Source organism: Dasypus novemcinctus, chromosome 12 (genome assembly GCF_030445035.2).
Source record: "Dasypus novemcinctus isolate mDasNov1 chromosome 12, mDasNov1.1.hap2, whole genome shotgun sequence".
NCBI lineage: Eukaryota > Metazoa > Chordata > Mammalia > Cingulata > Dasypodidae > Dasypus > Dasypus novemcinctus.
This window is the reverse complement of record NC_080684.1, coordinates 101,406,482-101,425,001: the sequence shown is the minus strand read 5'-3', so window position 1 is coordinate 101,425,001 and position 18,520 is coordinate 101,406,482. Positions and strand designations below refer to the sequence as shown.

Sequence of the window (18,520 nt, the reverse complement as noted above, 5' to 3'; positions counted from 1 at the left end):
TTAAAATTATTCTTAGGCATATTTTACTGTGATTAAAAATAAACTTTTAAAAAAAAAAAACAAATTGCTTTTTCTTCCTGAATATAAAAATAACAGAAGCTCATTGTAGGACCTTTGGAAATTGCAGGCAAGTGTAAAAAACAAAACAGAACCCCACTGCCCAGAGGTACCATGGAACAGAGCAGAGTGCCTTCTTTCTTTTGAGCTTGGAAATCCTTGTGGTTGTACCTCCTGGGTACTGGAGAGTTTCTTGTTGCTCTGCTTGCTTCACTGCAAGCCGGAGAGGTAGGCCAGGACAGTGGTGTGCCCAGGGCTGTGGGGTCAGCTAGACTTGGGTTCAAATCCAGCATTGCCCCACGTCCAGTTTTGTCATTTGCAAGATGAGCCTGATGATACCTGCCTTGCAAAACTGTGCTGCAGATCTACAAACCCGCTACCCCACAGGAGGTTAGAAACTCATGTCTCTGCTGAACTGGGCGCTATAGAGGACACCCAGCAACAGCAAAATCCTTCAGCAAGTACTTTTCAGTTGGTCAACTCTCATGACTCTGATCTCTTTGCAGTTTCCGTCTTTTTGAAAAGGACTATTCTGTGGCCAAACTGATACTGTTACTCATTTATTCAACAAATAACCAGGACTTTCTATGCCAGGGCTCTGCCAGGTGCTGGGGGAACAATGTCAATAAAGTGTCTGCCCTGGTGCGGACTTGGTGCTGCTAGGACAGGGAGGGAGACAAACAATTCAGAGTGAAGTGAACAAGACAAGGAAAGAACGAAGAAACTACAACAGGAGATGTGGCAGGAGCGACGGAGAGGCTGGACTGGAGCTTAGGGAAGGCTGCTCGCTCTGAGGGGTGGTGCACAAGAGACAAGAAGGAGCCAGCTATGGAAGATGGGGTGGGGGTGAGGCTGCGCCCAGCAGAGGAGCAGCCAGAGCAAGGGCCTTGGGATGGGTACAAGTTTAGAATGTTCAAGGAAGGGAAGCAGATTTGGTTAAAGGGATAGAGCGTCCCCCTACCATATGGGAGGTCCAGGGTTCAAACCCAGGGCCTCCTGACCCGTGTGATGAGCTGGCCCATGCACAGTGCTGATGTGCATAAGCAGTGCTGTGCCACAAAGGGGTGTCCCCCATGTAGGGGAGCCCCATATGCAAGGAGTGCACCCTGCAAGAAGAGCCATCCCGCGCAAAAAATGCGCAGCCTGCCCAGGAGTGGCGCCGCACACACGGAGAGCTGATGCAGCAAGATGATGCAACCAGAAGACAGATTCCCGGTGCTGTTGACAAGAATGCGAGCGGACACAGAGGAACACACAGTGAATGGACACAAAGAGCAGACAACTGGGGGGTGTGGGGGGAGAGAGAGAAAAAAAGAATGTTCAGGGAAAAGACAGGAGGCAGTGTGACTGCAGCCCGAGGGTGCGGACAAGACAAGTAGAAAGCAAGGTGCAGGAGGTAGGCCAAGGCTGGTCCCAGGGCTCCATGGGGGCCACCCTGGAAGCCAGGTAGGCACTGGAAGGTCTTTAGGAGAGGAGAGACATGGCCTCACTCATCTCAAGAGGATCCCTTCAGCTGCTTTGACGAGGACGAATGAGGAGAGGGAAAGCCCGTAGATTAGTCTGGAGGCTACCTGGAGCAGGTGGGGCTGGATGGTCACAGCCGTTTCCCAGAGGAGGAGACTGAGGCTGAGGCCAATGAAATGACGGTGCCCCAGATCGTGCAGTCAGCGCGTGCTGGAGTCGGGAATAGCGCAGGACTTTGGACTCCCTGCCCTTCACTCCGCCTATAGGGGCGACAGGGCACAAGGCAGACACTGAGGGGAACAAGAGCCCCATGGCGACCTCTGAAAGCCCCACAGGGGTCACAGCCTCAGTCCTCCTTGAAGCCCTCACAGGACGTGTCAGTGAAGGCTGGCTGATGGACCCCAGCACTACGGAAACACAAATGGCCAGAAGACCCGGCTCTTGGTGCCTGGGAATCTGACACTCTGTCTCCTCTCCAAGTCACAGGGCAGCAGGGTTGGAAGGGATAGGAGCTGGTGTCCCAGACTTGCTGCGTGACCCCTCTGAGCCTCGGTTTGCTTTTTCTGAAAAACAAGGTCTCTTACCTGGAAGGACTGCCATGAGGGTTGGATGAGAGGGTGACATCTCCACCAGCAATGGATGGAACTCCCATTTTGTCCTCAACCTTGCCAGCACTTGGCATAATAATCTTTATTTATTCATTTTTAAAAAAGATTTATTTTGTATTTCTTTCTCTCCCCTCCCCCACCAGCCGTCTGCTCTGTGTCCATTCACTGTATGTTCTGTGACTGCTTCTATCCTTATCAGCAGCACCAGGAATCTGTTTCTTTTTGTCACGTCAGCTCTCCCTGTGTGCAGTGCCATTCCTAGGCAGGCTGGACCTTCCTTAGCTCTGGGCGGCTCTCCTTGCACGGGGGGCTCCCCTACGCGGGGGACACCCCTGAGTGGCACGGCACTCCTTGTGCGCATCAGCACTGCGCATGGGCTAGCTCCACACGGGTCAAGGAGGCCCGGGGTGTGAACCGCGGACCTCCCATGTGGTAGGCAGACGCCCTATCCATAGAGCCAAGTCTGCTTCCCTATATTATAATCTTAAAAATTTTAACCGTTATTGTGGATGTATTCCATGTCTTTTTGAGGCTAGGTTGCATTTTTCTGATGGGTAATGTTTAGTGCTTTCCCATATGCTTGCTCACCATTTGAATATTCTCTTCTTTGAACAACGTATTTAAGTCTACTGCCCTTTTTTTTTTAATCCACCCCCCCCCCCCGCGGCTTGGTTGCTCTGTGTCCATTCACTGTGTGTTCTTCTGTGTGTCTGTATTTATTTTTATTTTATTTACCCACCCCCCTTTGCAGCTTGTTTGTTGTCGGCCCTGTGTTCATTCACTGCACCGTCTTCTGTGTTTTTACTTGTCTCCCTTTTTGTTGCCTCACCTTGCTGAGTTGGCTCTCCGAGGCGCTTACCGGCCAGGCGGCACTCCACGGTGCTTGCCATCTGGCGGCTCTCCGTGGTGTGCGCACGAGCAAGCTTGCCTTCAGAAGGAGGCCCCGGGATGCGAACCCAGGGCCTCCCATATGGTAGACGGGAGCCCAACTGATTGAGCCACAGCCGCTTCCCTTACTGCCCATTTTTAACTGGTTTATCTTTCTCTTATTGATTTGCTGGACTTCTTGACATATTCCAGATATGAGTCCTCTGTCAGGTACACATATATGAACATCTACTCTGTCTGTAACTTGTCCAATCACTATCTAACGGTGTCTTTTGATGGCCCACAGTTCTAAATTGTAATGAAGTCCATCTATCAACTCTGAAAAAATGGGAGGCTGAGGGCACAAGTACAATACAAATAGCAACGAACGATTACTAAGATTTCCAGAGAAGGAAGAGCTTCCTGGAAGTAACTCGAAGGCTGCTTTCCTGCTGGAGTCCAGCAGGCTGGCTCTGTCCAAAGCCCTGCTCTCCCTGCTGTGTGAGCCTGACCAAGCTTCTCATCTCTCTGAACCTCAGGCCCCTCACCTGCAAAATGTGGCTGCTAATCATTGTTCCTACCCCAAGGTGTCGTGAAGCAGACTCAGTAGGAGATGCAGAGAACAGAACAAGCGCAGTGCCTGCTTCACAGCAGTGACAAATAAACGGTGGCTGTCATCCATTTGCATCTGCCCAGGGTCTCAGCCTCTGGGCCGGGGCTCAGGAATTACTGAAGTTGACCACGGGTGGGTTCTGAATGCAGAACGGCTGTAGCCCCTCCCCTACGGGCCTCCAGCACACCTGCAGAAGCCATCAGGACAGGGCAAAGAAACAGACTAACAGACTCACCAGGGGACATAAATAAGCGGGGGGGGGGGGGGGAGTAGCCCCATGGCTGGTGATGACAGCGAAAGGAAAGCAAGGCCATTCTTTTGTGGGTCATTAAATGTGATGAAAGGAGCGGCTTCGGCCAGGGTTCCCAGGAGCTGGCACATAGTAGTCATTTCATCAGCCAGGTGAGTCACCAGCCCTGGGCCAAAGCCAGACTTCCTCAGAAGACACCCCCACCTTTTGCTGTCTGAACAAGGTAGGTTGGACCTACCACTGTTGGCCCCATCAGTCTTCACACCCCACCATCACCCTATCCCACCCTGGGCTAGTGCAACCTGAGAGCCAGATGCCTTGAAATGGTTTGCATTCCCCACTCTGCCACTTCTGCAATGTCACTTCACCTCTATGTGCCACAGTTAGTTTCTTCATCTGCAAAATGGGGATCATTATAAAAGCTACCCACAGGGCTGTTACAAAGATTCAATTAGCTAAACTAGAGGAAAGCACTCAGAACAGCTCCTGGTAACTAGGTAATTGCGGGATCAGTGCTTACATGAATAAAACTTTAAAAAGTCCTCTAGTTCCTCTCACTTGAGCCCCCTGTCCCGACCCCAAGCACTGGGCTTCTCCCACAGGTTATCATCAAACATCATCAAATCTCAGGGCTCATTTTCAGAAGGGTCCACACAGCCAAGGCCACACAGCAAGATGGCGGCAGAGACTGACTTGAACCCAAACTCATATCTGCCCCTGTACTGTGGCTATACTAGATGCCAGCCTTCTTTACACTTCCTCATGTCTGCCCCTGTCAGTGCCTCTGCTTAGAACACCCTTCCCTGGCCTTTCTGGAGTCACCTTTCAGATACTCACAGGGCACTTCCAGGAAGACTTTCCACCCCCAGGCAAAACACCAGGACATAACTCGATTCAACAATACAATGGCTGGACCCATCCTTCTGGCACCTCTGCTGGGGCCTAGGGTACAGAGGGTAAATCAGGTTAATCCTGCCCATCCATGTCTTCCCCAAGCTGCCACTCCTCCAGGGTGGTGAGGTGGGCACCCAGCGTGCTCCATCGTCCTCCTACCACTGCCATCCTGGCTCCTCCAGTCACATTTCCAGAAACCTACAGAGCAGCACTTTCCTGGGCCAGCCCCACAGGGCCCTGGGACACAGAGCTAGTTCTGTAGAACTCCCCTGGCCTTGGGGAGCTTGCTGACCTTTGAACCTAAGCCTTGTGGGACTTCTGCTGATTCAGGCCATCCTGGCCCGTGTTCTTGTGTGTATATTTGAGGTGGAGGTCACTCCAGGGGGCAGGGGTTGTGAGCACACGTGAGTCACCCAGGCCTGGGCTGAAATCCAGGTGGTGATCTTGGGCCAGCCATATAACCTCTGAGTTCCTCAGTTTCTTCATCTGTACCCACCATGGTGCTACTGTAAGAATTAGACTATAGGGAAACGGACTTTGGCCCAGTGGTTAGGGCGTCCGTCTACCACATGGGAGGTCCGCGGTTCAAGCCCCGGGCCTCCTTGACCCGTGTGGAGCTGGCCATGCGCAGTGCTGATGCGCGCAAGGAGTGCCTTGCCACGCAAGGGTGTCCCCCGCGTGAGAGCCCCACGCGCAAGGAGTGCGCCCGTGAGGAAAGCCGCCCAGCGTGAAAAGAAAGAGCAGCCTGCCCAGGAATGGCGCCGCCCACACTTCCCGTGCCGCTGACGACAACAGAAGCGGACAAAGAAACAAGATGCAGCAAATAGACACCAAGAACAGACAACCAGGGGAGGGGGGGAAATTAAATAAATAAATAAATCTTAAAAAAAAAAAAAAAAAAAAAAGAATTAGACTATAAGTCAGCCTTCCAGCACACAAACAATTCCCTTCCTCTTCTCTACCCAAGCCAAGCTCAAGTTCCACTTCCTGGAGGAAGAAGCCTTTCCTAATTTCTCCAGGTTATGGTAGTTTGCCCTTCTCTCAACCTTCACTGCACTGGGCAGCTCCCAATTCTCTCAAGGTTTCATTAGAATTAGCTTTTTCTTTCCAGCCAGACTCTAAGTGACAAACTCAATTCCATGCCTAGTAAATCGTCAGCATGCCACACAGCATCTCCCCCGCCTACAAACAAATCTCCTAAGGTAGCCCAGACTCTGGGAAAGGGTGCAGACTGGGTGTTAGAAACCCAGGCAGGAATCCTAGCTCTGCCGTGTGACTTTCCAGCAAGACACTCAATTCTCTAAGCCTCAGGTTTCTCATTTGGAAAATGAGGGATGAAAAATGTCGACCTGGCATGGTTGTTATGGAGGACAGATGAACCAGCATATGTGAAAGCCCCTCTGTCATAAAATAAAACACGCTATTTAAAGGATTATTATTTTCAGACACTCAAACCCAAGCCTACTGGGTTTGCCTCAGCTTTCCTACATCTAATATTCACTCCACTGAGCTTCTTATCCTGCAAATAATCCACCAAAATCCACATTCTTAACTGTCCAACTTAAACAAAAACCACCAGCCTAGAACTCATAGCATCCACGGAACACAAACCCCATCATGGGAAGAGGCCTTGGCCCAGTGGTTAGGGCATCCGCCTACCACATGGGAGGTCCGCGGTTCAAACCCCAGGCCTCCTTGACCCGTGTGGAGCTGGCCCATGTACAGTGCTGATGCACACAAGGAGTGCCCTGCCACGCAGGAGTGCCCCCACGTAGGGGAGCCCCTCGCGCAGGGAGGGCACCTCGAAAGGAGGAGAGCCACCCAGCGCGAAAGAAAGTGCAGCCTGCCCAGGAATGGCGCCGCACACACGGAGAGCTGACACAACAAGATGATGCAACAAAAAGAAACACAGATTCCCATGCTGCTGATAAGGACACAGGCGGTCACAGAAGAACACACAGCAAATGGACACAGAGAGCAGACAACTGGGGACGGGGAGAGAAATAAATAAAAAATAAATCTTTCCAAAAAAACAAACCTCATTCCAGCACAGGGACCATAAAAATCTCTCCTATCCTCAGATATTACCCCTTCTGGACACAGGTTTCTCCTTCTGGGATCAAGGCCCCACTGCCCCCCAACCTGCTCCACTAACCTGCTCCAGCTGCTCTTTGGCCAGGTATCATTTCCAGTTCCAAGTCCAACTGTTACGGGAGGCAAAAGTAGAGAAAGAGGACTCTGTGGGTACTATGATTTTGTGCGTGTATGTGTGTGTGTGTGGGGGGAAGAGCCTTGGTAGTAGAACTTAAGATCCCGCTAGAATTTTGTGTCCAACACAGTTGCTAAATATACTATAATTATCGCATCTGTGTGAAAATCCAAGGATCTGCATTCTGCTATTTTCATCAGACTCGATGAACTGCAGGCGCTCGGGAAAATGGCAAGAAGTTGGGGATTGCTGCTGTGAGCCCCTCTAAGGCCGCAGCTTGGGGCCCCAGCCTCGACACTTCCCCATGCCACGATGGTACCACAGCCACCAGAGTCTCTCAGAGTGAACCATTTCTACCCGTTTTGTTTCCTGTTTTCTTCCCGGGAAAACTGCTTTGTCTCTGTGACCCACCCCAATGCCAGGCATTTATAAACACCAGAGCCAGTCAGATTTTAGAGGAAAAAATGGGGAAACGGAGGAGGGAGCAGGCCTGGGAGGGGTCGCCCGGGCCCGCTGAGGGTGAGCGGCGGGCTAGAGGACGAGAGAAACGGTCCGAGGTCGGGGTCGCCGGCTCCCGGCACCCAGCCCCACAAGGGCGACCCCTAACCCAGCCGGTAGCGGGGAGCCGGCGCCCCGCAGCCCCGTGCGCTCCGGGCCGGGCGACGGGCCCCGCAGGCCTCGGAGCGAAGGGTGCCGGATCCGGCGGCCGGAAATGCCCCCAGCGCCGCGGGCCCAGACCGCGCTCCCCTTCCCGGCCGCCGCGCGCCCCCCCCCCCCCCCCCCCCCGCAACTCCCGGGCCCGGGCGAGGCCCCGGATCCCCGGGCTCGCGTGGCTGCTGCAGCCGGCAGGGACGGCCCGTCGGGCGGCCGCGGCCCCCGGCCCTCGCCCCGGCCCCTCCAGCTGCCGGCGCTGCGGGGCCAGAGGCGAACACAAAAGGAAGGGGGGCACTGGCAGCGCCGCCCCTGCCGGCCCCCTCTACCCCTCTCGCGGGGGCAGGCAGAGCAGCCGCGCACCCCCAAAGCGCCGAATCCCCGAGGAGAGAATCCCCCCGAAGAAAATTCCGAGACACCCCGCGGGGGCCGCCAGGGCGGCCAGATCTCCCCAGCGGCAGGTGCCCCCGGTCGCACGGTAACTTTGAAACTTTGGGGCAGGCACGGGAAGGGGAGTCCCCCCAAAAAGCAGGCAAGGCGGACTGGGGGGCGATTCATTTGTTTTTGCAGAGCCGACTTTCCGGGTGGCCCCGCGCGCGCGGCTCCGGCCTGGGCCGGGCTCGCGGCTTCCCCCCGCCGGCTCGGCCCCGCGCCCCCCGCGCCCGCCGCGCGGGCGGCCCGGGACGCGCCCGGGACCCCGGCCTCCACCCCGCCGGGCTCGGGCCGCGCGAAGCACTCACCTCGGCCGGGCTGCGCTCCCCCGCGGGCCTGCGCCGAGCCCGATAAATGGTATGCTATGACTAGAGGTATGATTACGTTATTATTATTAGTAATAATAAAAGTAAATGCTATTTAATTACGGGCGGCAGCATCCTGCTCCCGGCGCCGCCGCCCCGGCAGCTCCGTCCATGTGGCTCCGGAGCGCTTTACTTTCATTTCCAGCCCCCTCGGCCGGCCGGTCGCGGCAGCGCCCGCGAGAGGCCCCGCGTCCCTGCCGTTCTCCCCCCTCGGGTCCTAGAGCGCGCGGCTCCGGTCGCCTGGCGCCGGCGGGGGGAGCCGGTGCGGGCCGCGCACCTGGCAGGGGAGGGCGTGAGGAGGGGAGATCCCCCCTTCCCCGAGACAGGGTCATGCTTGGCATTCGCCTTTATTTTCCGTAGCCGTGCTCTTCCTTTTTAGGGCTTTTTCTTGGGGCAATTCTGCCTTCCTGGGCTGAAGCTAATCAAACCTGCGCCCTTGCCCTTACCCATACGTGTAAAAAAAACACCAACAAAACAAAAAACCCAGTTCCAGGCTCTTTCCTCAGTGGCTCCCCAAAACCCGAGCTGAGTTGTGCCTCTTGCATGCGAAAAGGACCGGAGACCCAGAGAAGTATCAGGAGCTCCCTTAGCTGGGGTTTTATGAGTGGCATCTTTCCAGAAAGAATTTGAGGCTCCTTAGAAGATGGTCTCTGGTTAATCTCCCCTTGGCAGGTACTGTAAGGATTGACGGAGCTGCCCTCAGAACTGGTAAGAGGCCAGGCTGGATCTGAATCCAGCCCCTGACTCCAAATAGTGTTCATCCTATCCTCCCACATTACCTGCCCCATTGATTCCTGAGGCCCACTACCTTCACTTCGGTTCTTTCAAATTCCCTCCTACCCCTCTTCATTTTGCATTAATACATATATATGCATGTGCATATGTATATATGCATGTGCATACATATATATGGATATGATTGTGGACTTACATGCCTATGTGCATGTGTATATACATAGATGTGTATGGATAGGTACCACATATACATATATGTATATGTAATTTATGGAGGATCAGCTGTGAGCCTGGCAGACATTATCTTTACAAATGTGATCTCTTCCATATTTCCATATGCATTTGTGCTAGACCCAATCTTAGTAATGAGGATACAATGGTGAGAACAATTTTAAACACTTAAACATGCTGTGGATAAGTACTAGGAGTGACAAGAACTTGGGGCTGTGTTCATTTATGCAATTCGCACAATAATCTTGAAAGAGCAGTTTTCGCGTGCCCATTTTACAGGTGAGAAATTGAGGCGCAGAGATGCGGTGCCTTGTCCAAGGTGGTGGTTCTGCTTTAAGGGAGAGTGGAGGTAAAGGAAATGCAGTCACAAAACTAAAGAAAAGGAAAGAAAAGGAAAAAAAGAGAAAATGCACAGTCAGAAGTTCTCTAAATCTTCCTTCTGTGGGGGGGAAACACCATCTCCCTCCCCCCTAGTCTGAGATTAACAAACAAAAAAGGCGACCTCTGGCATGAAGAAGATGGGTGTTAATGCCTGAAAATGAAACTCCCAGTCCCGTGGCCCTCAGCCCTCACCGTGGGGTGGGGCTTGTTTACAGTGAATCTCCAGCCTTGCCCCCTGAGATTCTGAGTCGGTATTTCTGACAAGCACCCCTTGGAGATTCTGATGCTTACTAGGAAATCAAACCTGGGTCCCCCGGACTAGCGTCAAGGCCATGAGCTTAAAGCTCTGCCCCTTGCTAGCTGCGTGACTCTGGTGTGAAATAACACCACCCAACGAACAGTTTTACTTTGCTAAAAGCTGCCCAAAGCCATATATCAGCAATGGGTTGGCTTTCACAGTGGGGTTTTATTCGCTTGCAAGCTTAGAGTTCAGAGGTTGACAAACAGGTCCATATCAAGGCATCGGCAGGCCACGTTCTCTCCTTGAAGACTAAGATCTATTGCCAGCGCCCCTGGATGCCTCTGGCACATGGGAAGGCACACGGTGGCGTCTGCCTTCTCCTCCAGGCTCCATTGCCCACACTTTCAGGTTTCGTAGCTTTTTCTCAGCTTCTGTGGCTTTCTCTCTTCCTCCGTTGTCTTTTTTTTCTCTGTGTCTCTCTCCATATTCATCCTGTTTATAAAGGACTCCAAGAAACAGATTAAGAACCCCCTTTGACCACATCCTACTGAAGTAATCTAATCAAAAGTTACCACCTACAGTGGGTTTACACCCACAGGAATGGATTAGCCCCTAAGGACATGATTTTCTGGGGTCCACCCAGCTTCAAACCATCACACAAACATAGTTTATTTCAAGGACTAAAGGGAAGGCAATCTTGGAAAGCGTGCAGTACTGTGCCTAGCCCACAGTAGGGGGCTGAGGAAATGTTCATTTCCCCATTCCCTGTACAATTTACAGTGAAACACTCATGAGAACTTATGAGGTTAGGCACCCTTGTGATTATCACCCCATTGTATGGATGAGGCAGCTAAGGAACGTTCCATGTCTTGGCTGAAATGAACTAGCTTGTAAATGGCCCTGTGATTCCAACATCCCAGCCTGCAAGTGGAATGAAAGAGGACTGTCCGTCATTCAAGGGGGATTCAGCTGGACACCAGCTCCCCCCACCCCTTTGATTTGGCATGAACTTGTTAAAGTGTCTGGGTCATCTGAGCTGGTAAAGGGGGAGGTGGCCCAGTCTGGAGAGAAGGACCAGCAGGCTGGCACCAGCAGGTTGTTTGCTGGGAAGCGCCGGTGCCGGGAGGTAGCTGGGCTCTAGGTCCACATATTGAAGCCAAAGGTGCAGTAATGCCATCCGGTCTTGTTTACCCTTGAGCCAAGCACTTTGCACAATTTGATTCTCATCCCCTCACTACAGACCTAGAAGGTAGGGATGGGTTTTACCTGTACCCAGGGGAGGCAGGGGTCTGTCCCAGTGTGCCTGCCTGCCGGGCGTGCCCACTGCACTGCATGGGGACACGGACTGGATGTCTTCGACCTGGACCTGCAGCTGCTTACTCTCCAGGGCCTGTCACGTGAGAGGGTCACTGGTGAGTGGGAGTCAGACCCTCCAGCTCCAGACCTTGGAGGAACTGACTGGGGTATCGGTATCGTTCATTCATTCCTCCTTCAGTGAGCCACTCCAGGGCCACAGGTAGGCCTGCCCCCGGGGCTGCCGAGATGCCTTGTTAGCTCGGGAGAGGGCTGTAGTTGAGTTTCCTACTCCACTGGGCGTTGTTACAATTCGAAAAGTGCCACAATCAAAGTGCGTCAAGGAGCCAGCCTCGTGGTGGCAGTGCGGGCCCGGGGGTCAGGGGCCACTCAGTCAGGGCCTGACCTCAGGCGAGTTGCTTAACTTCCCTGGGCTGAAGCTGTACATCTGAGATAATAATCCCCAACTTCCCTCACCTCCCAGGGGCACTGAGAGAAGAGCAAGGAACAACACGTGAGACCTGCTCATTCACTTGCCAGGCCCCGTGCAGGGTGCTGGGACTGCTGAGACCCAGGTCCCAGCCCTCCAACTAGGGAGCTTTTCTTTTTTTCCTTTTAATTAATTTTTTATTTTGTTTTTAAAGAAGCTTTAGATTACGTGTTTCATAAAAAATATAGGGTATTCCCATATATCCCACTCCTTCCCCCTCCTACACTTTCCCACATTAACAACACCCTTCATGTGTGGTGCATTTGTTACAGTTGCTACACACATATTGAAGCATTGCTACTAACCGTGGGCTATATTTTACATTATAGTTTACACTCCGTCCCACACAATTTTGTAGGTTATGACAAAATATATAGCAGCCTGTATCCATCATTGCAATGTCATGCAGGACAATTCCAGCGACCCTTGGGGTTTCAGGAAGGGCCCACAACTTGGGGCTTGGGTTCCTTTTTCATCATCTGTAAAGTAGGGGTCACGGGAGTACGTACCCCATAGGGGCACAGTGAAGATGAAATGAGTTACCGCGTGCAGAATGCTGATAGATGAGTGCATGTGAACTAAAAAATAAAAACACATTCTACTGGGGAAGCGGCTGTGGCTCAAGCGATTGGGCTCCCGTCTACCATATGGGAGGCCCTGGGTTCAATTCCCAGGGCCTCTTTGTGAAGGCAAGTTGGCCCATGCCCGCAGAGAGCTGACAGCCCATGCAGCAAATGGATGCAGAGTGCAGAAAGGGAGAACAAGCAGCAGGAGGTGGGGATAAATAAAATAAATCTTTAAAACAAAAAAACACATTCTTCTGGGCAAACAGCCCATCAAATTCAGATTCTCCAAGGTGGGGGTGACAGAAAAACAAAAAGAGAATTTAGAGGGTGAGATAGGCTAGCCACTAGTTAGTTATAATGCACTGGATGTAATGCAGGTGATAACCATGGTCACAGTTGTCCCCAACATGTTAATATGAAAAGATGCAAACTTACAGAAAGTTATTCTACAGTTAACACTTTGCTATATTTGCTCTATCACATTCACCCATCCATTCATCCAACCATCCCTCTAAATGATAACATTTTTGCTAAAAAAAATTTTTTAAGCTATCCAGCAGAATATTAGCAGCTACCTCTGGATGGTGGAAATACAGGTAAAATTAACTCTTCTCTATGATGTTTCACATTTATATTTTATTTTTTTAAAAATTACTGTGTCAGGTTTTATTACAAAGTAGAATTATTTCCATTTTGGAGCAAACACATTATTAAAAGAGAAAATAATCTGCCAAAAGCCCTTGGCACCGGGAAACCCTCCATAAACATTATGTAGACTAGAATTCAAGCTCCTCTGTGGACTCTGTCCTTTTCTATCTGGTTCATCCCTGGATTCTCATCAGCTGGAACAGTGCCTGGCACAAAGTAGAGCCTCTGTAACTATTTGTGGAATGAATGAACAGTTTTAATTATGATTATTTAGCAAGGTAAAAAAAAAAAAGGTGTGTTGGATGGAGCAATAGGCTTGCGGGCAGGGGGACCGTGGTAAGAATTTTGTTAACAGATGATGTAGCCACCCCCGCCTTCCCCTACAAAGAAGGTGACCAGCCTGAGGCTCCCCTGAATGAGGGTGGGCTGACCTTGCTCCCTTCCAGGAGCCCGAGGCCAGTACCCAATTGGATCTTGGGAATTTCTCTCTACATTCCTCCCATGCCTGGCATACTTTAGGAGGGCTGTTTTTAATCTGAATAAATGGCAAGTCTGCAGCCTTGGTAGTTCTTCAGGAAACCAGCATAAATATTGTTATTTATCCCATTTACAATTTGCAATCAAGTTCCTTCCAGGCACCAGAATGGAATTTAAAACACTCAGTTAAAGTAAACCAGGCTAATCAGAGGCAGCTTGCTTTTCTCTTGAAAACATGCTTTTAAAAAAAGCTTTACAGGAGAGGAATGTCTGAAAAAGTCTTCCCTTTCTCCCCCCCATACCCGCCTCACACTTAAAAAGTGATTTGTTTTGCGGTGTGTTGAAAAGGACCCCAGAGATCTGGTTTCAACTGTTTCTTGTCCAAATGACTGTGTGACTTTGGGCAGGTTATTTAACCTCTCTGGTCCTCAGGAAAGGGATGGCCTTAGACAGCTCTAGCCATCCATAAAGGCTATGAGTCTACTGCTTGGGCGAGGCAAACAGACCACATCTCAGGTGATAACTTGAGAGTTAGAGAAAGGGAAAGAGAAACAAAAAGAGGACAGATGCGATTGTTTGGAAACAGATGAATCTGGACTTTTATGACTCACTGTGCACTCTTGGACAAAACTCCTTTTAAAATCCTAGTCTCCCCCTTCATAAAGGAGTTTGAGATAGAATCTAGATTCAGGAGTTACAAAGAAAATCTGAACTGCTAAGGGGTGTTGTCAGGCTGGGTTTTTGATTTTCAGCTTTGCATGTGAATGCCTTCAGGCAGAACATCTCTCCAGTTTGCCACAAGCCCTGCCAGGCCCTAGTACTTCCCACTGAAGCCAGGGAAGTGTTGGATTCCTCTAGGTTCTAGGCTATTGTTGCATAAAAGAATTTAAGAACACGCCAGTTTAGTTAGGCCAGTAAAAATAATTTATTGGGGAATGGGGGAAAGAACAGAGCTTGCTGAGAAATGGGAGAGAAGGATGGAAACACACACCAAGATGTGGTGCCGGCTCCTCTAGGTAGAGAGAGTGAGCTTTGGCTGGTGTGTTCCCTTTTAACCTATTAATCATTGCTCTCCTTTGCTAATGCTAAGGAGGAGCCCCAGCTGTTACTGGTTACCCCACCAATGGTGGGGGTCAATGGCGAGGCCTGTGTGCAATATCCAGGACCTCCAGCTGGGACCTCGAGGTTTCGGTTAAGGTCTCAGCAGGGCCTTGGCAGGGTCTCGCGCCTTGCTGTCTGCCAGGTTAGCTGCCTTGCCCCTTTCACTCCACTAAACTGCCTCCCCATTACCTTCTTGAGCCTTGAAGTCTGTTGCGTTTCAGCTAAGAACTCCCTGCCGTTTCTGATAACCCTAATGCTATTGAGCAAAATGTGGGTTCTTCTGCCTGATGCACTTTATTGACCCATTTCTTAGACACCTGGATTTCAAAGACAGAAAGCATTTGCTTGTGCAGTGGTGGCGGTCAGTGCCCTAACGGCCCCAAAATCTGCCTCCAGGAACTGCAGTAATCCTGGCAGATTTATAATATCCAGGCTTAGCAGTTAATGCCAATGGTAATTAGGGTGGGGCTTGCTCAGAGTCCTTCATTAATAAACATTAAGGGCTGAACAGGAAGGGGGTGGGTGCAAGACAGGGATGAGTCACAAGGTTATTACAATCACAAGGCAATCATTATCAGAGAAGAAGGCATCAGGGTTTGGGGGGTTCAGAATGGGCGTCAGTTACAAGGATTTCCCAGCAGATCTCAAACGGGAAGATGGAGTGGTTACCATTTCAGTGGAAATATTCATATACGAGGGTAAGATCAATCTGGAATAATCATCGTAATAGCCCGTCTTAGTTAGAAATGACCAAAGACAAAGGTAAGATCTGTCTGGAATAATCATCACAATGGCAGGTTTTTAGTTGGAAATGATCATATACAAAGGGTGAGGTCAGTCCAGCCAGTTTCGATAATAATTTCAGATACTAACTTTTGGCTATTTTATAATATACTGGAAGTGAAGAGGCATCTATATAATAATTCAATAATCAATACATTGTTGAATTTTCTCTAGGTTCTTGGTTAAGCTACAAGAAATGAATTTCGAGAGCAAGCCGGGTTAGTTAGGTCAGTAGTGAGAAGAGAAATGGGAGAAAATAACAGATCATGGGTCCCAGGTAGAGAGGAAGGGGCTGAAGAGTGATAAAGAGGGCTGATTTACAGACTATAATTCCCCATTATAGATTATAAATGCCCAGGTTTTGCTTGCATGTTGTTCCAGACTGGGGTGGGGTGGGGGGATTGGCGAGAAGGCAAGATCTGGAGAAAAAAGGCAAGAGCAGGGGTCAAAAGGCAAGGGAGGGCAGATTCGGCCTTCGCGCTAGCATTTTGAACCAGTAATTATTCCACCCCCTTGCTGATGGCAGGTGAGGAGTCCCAGGTGTTTGCTGTTTTGATTGATTATCCCACCCATCATCCCCCGGAAGGGCCTAATAATAAGGACCATGGAGAATATCTGGGGCTTATCCTGGCTTCCAGAGGAAATCTTGTTCCAAATGGGGGAATTTTGCAAGTTCTTCCAGCAGCCATTTTGGGGGTACTGAAGGACACATGTTCAAGGTGGTGGTTTTTCTGCCAGGTTCCAGATCCGTCTATTGATTCCCTAACTAGCCTGCTTCAATAATTATTTAATTCTTGGGAAGCGAATTTGGCTCAACGGATAGGGTGTCCGCCTACCACACTGGAGGTCCAGGGTTCAAACCCAGAGCTCCCTGACCTGTGTGGTGAGCTGGCCCACACGCAGTGCTGATGCGCGCAAGGAGTTCCGTGCCACGCAGGGGTGTCCCCCGCATAGGGGAGCCCCACATGCAAGGAGTGCGCCTTGTAAGGAGAGCCACTCCATGCGAAAAAAGGGCAGCCTGCACAGGTGTGGCACCGCATACTTGGAGAGCTGACAGAGCATGATGACGCAACAAAAAGGGACACAGGGAAGTGGACTTGGCCCAATGGTTAGGGCGTCCATCTACCACATGGGAGGTCCGCGGTTCAAACCCTGGGCCTCCTTGACCCGTGTGGAGCTGGCCCATGCGCAGTGCTTATGCGCACAAGGAGTGCCCTGCCACGCAGGGGTGTCCCCCGTGTAGGGTAGCCCCATGCGCAAGGAGTGCCCCCCGTAAGGAGAGCCGCCCAGCGCGAAAGAAAGTGCAGCCTGACCAGGAGTGGCGCTGCACACATGGAGAGGTGACACAACAAGATGATGCAACGAAAAGAGACACAGATTCCCGTGCCGCTGACAACAACAGAAGCAGACAAAGAACATGCAGCAAATAGACACAGAGAACAGACAACTGGGGCGGGGGGAGGGGAGAGAAATAAATAAATAAATCTTAAAAAAAGAAAAGAGACACAGATTCCCACTGCCACTGACAAGAATACAAGCGGACACAGAAGAACACACAGCGAATGGACACAGAAAGCAGACAACTGGGGGGAGGGGGGAGGGGAGAGAAATAAATAAAAAATAAATCTTAAAAAAATAAGTAAAATAATTATTTAATTCTTAACCTTCGGTTACAATATCATTTATCAGCTGAATGAGGAAGGGGAAGCTCACCTAAGCACCTGAAATGTTCTATGGCCTACCTTCTTCTCTTTGGAAAGGCTGTTTTGAGAACAAGTCTCAAGGAGTAAAACTGGAAAAGGGAGACTGGGAATCACCCCATGGAAAATCCAGACTAATTTGATCAGTCTGAGTTGGAATCAACACAGGAGTAGCCTCAGACCTAATCGGGAGTCTCTTCTCTGATGGCAAACATCAGATGATGCTGACAGGAATCCAGTTCAAATGAGGAAACCCGAATCACCAGGGATGGGCCAGGCCCAGAGGGGATGCTGCCCGGATGGATACAGTGCCCACCTCCAGAGGCCCTCCCAGGCGGGGCAGGAAGCTAACTGACTGTGGAAAAGCCCTCAGAGCCGCTCACCAACTGCTGTGGGGGCCCAGAACAGGGCGAGGCTAATTTCTGGCTAGAGTGGTTTTGGAAGATCTCGTGGATGAGGGAGCATTTGATATGACCCTGCAGGCAGAAAAGAGGGAAGGTAGGTAGCATGGCATGGGGCAGGCGTCAGTCACCTCTCAGGGGCTGTGTGAAGCAGGATTTCACATCAGGTCTGGAGAGGCAGCTTTCCCATCTCAGTGCTGGGAAGGCTGGTGAGATGCCCACTTCCTTTACGGTTGTAAAGATTACATTAGCTGTGTGTGCAAGAATTTGGCACATAATATACTTTACTCTGAATTGCAGGTAAAGCAAAAACGTGTGGGCTGGGTTGTGAGCGAGAACTGGAAAAGAAGGCTGCATGTGTTGACAGTGATTATCTCTAGGGGCTGAAGTTTCAAGTGAGGTTGACTTTTCTCTTGATTCCACCATATATATTTGGTTAAATTGTTTTTAATGAACACATGTTATTTATATAATGGCTAAAAAGCTGTTTGTAAACCAAAAAATGCTTTTTTTTTCAGTAAAATTCTATTGAAGTATATCATTCGTATACAAAAATACATAAACAATAAGTGTATAGTAAAATTTGTGAACTTACAAAACATGCATAACATCATACAGTGCTCCCACACATCACCCCACCACCAAAACCTTGCATTGTGGTGAAACATTTGTTACAAACTATGAATATCTGTGGGTTTTTTAACTCCTTAAAAAAGTTGCAAAAATGTTCAAAGAATTCTCATATATCCGTCACCCATATTTACTTATTAATATTTTGCCTCATTTGCTTTACCATTCTTTCTATATAGATACTCGTTTTTATTTCTGAACTATTTGAGAGTAAGTTGCAGACATCATGCCCTTTGCCACGAATTATTTCTATTTCCCACGCACAAGGAGTCTCTAACATAACCCAGTACAGCAATCAAAATCAGATATTCAACATTGATACAATACTATTATCTAACATACAATCAGATTTTGCTAATTGTCTCAGTATCGTTCCAAATGGCAATCTTCCCAGGATTCAACCCAGGATCACTCATGGCTTTTAGTTGTCTTT

At 50.2% G+C, this 18,520-nt stretch overlaps 2 protein-coding genes across 6 annotated transcripts in view; one reads left to right on the top strand and one right to left on the bottom strand.

Moving 5' to 3' along the window:
* The window catches only part of ZC3H7B (zinc finger CCCH-type containing 7B), a 68,203-nt gene extending 59,542 nt beyond the window's left edge, over positions 1 to 8,661 (bottom strand). Inside the window, exons 1-3 of one of the 5 annotated variants that reach the window (XM_058309183.2) lie at positions 8,354 to 8,620; positions 6,909 to 6,957; positions 4,697 to 4,801 (exon numbers count right to left, since the gene is read on the bottom strand). The gene's annotated coding sequence lies outside the window, so the exon portion shown is untranslated. Of the gene's footprint in view, positions 1 to 1,628; positions 1,782 to 4,696; positions 4,802 to 6,908; positions 6,958 to 8,353 lie in introns of those variants that run through there. The other 4 variants (XM_058309187.1, XM_058309184.2, XM_058309186.2 and 1 more) reach the window with 4 other exon arrangements.
* RANGAP1 (Ran GTPase activating protein 1) overlaps positions 7,939 to 18,520 on the top strand; it is a 51,543-nt gene continuing 40,961 nt past the window's right edge. Inside the window, exon 1 of the mRNA XM_012521849.4 lies at positions 7,939 to 8,091. The gene's annotated coding sequence lies outside the window, so the exon portion shown is untranslated. The remainder of the gene's footprint in view (positions 8,092 to 18,520) is intronic.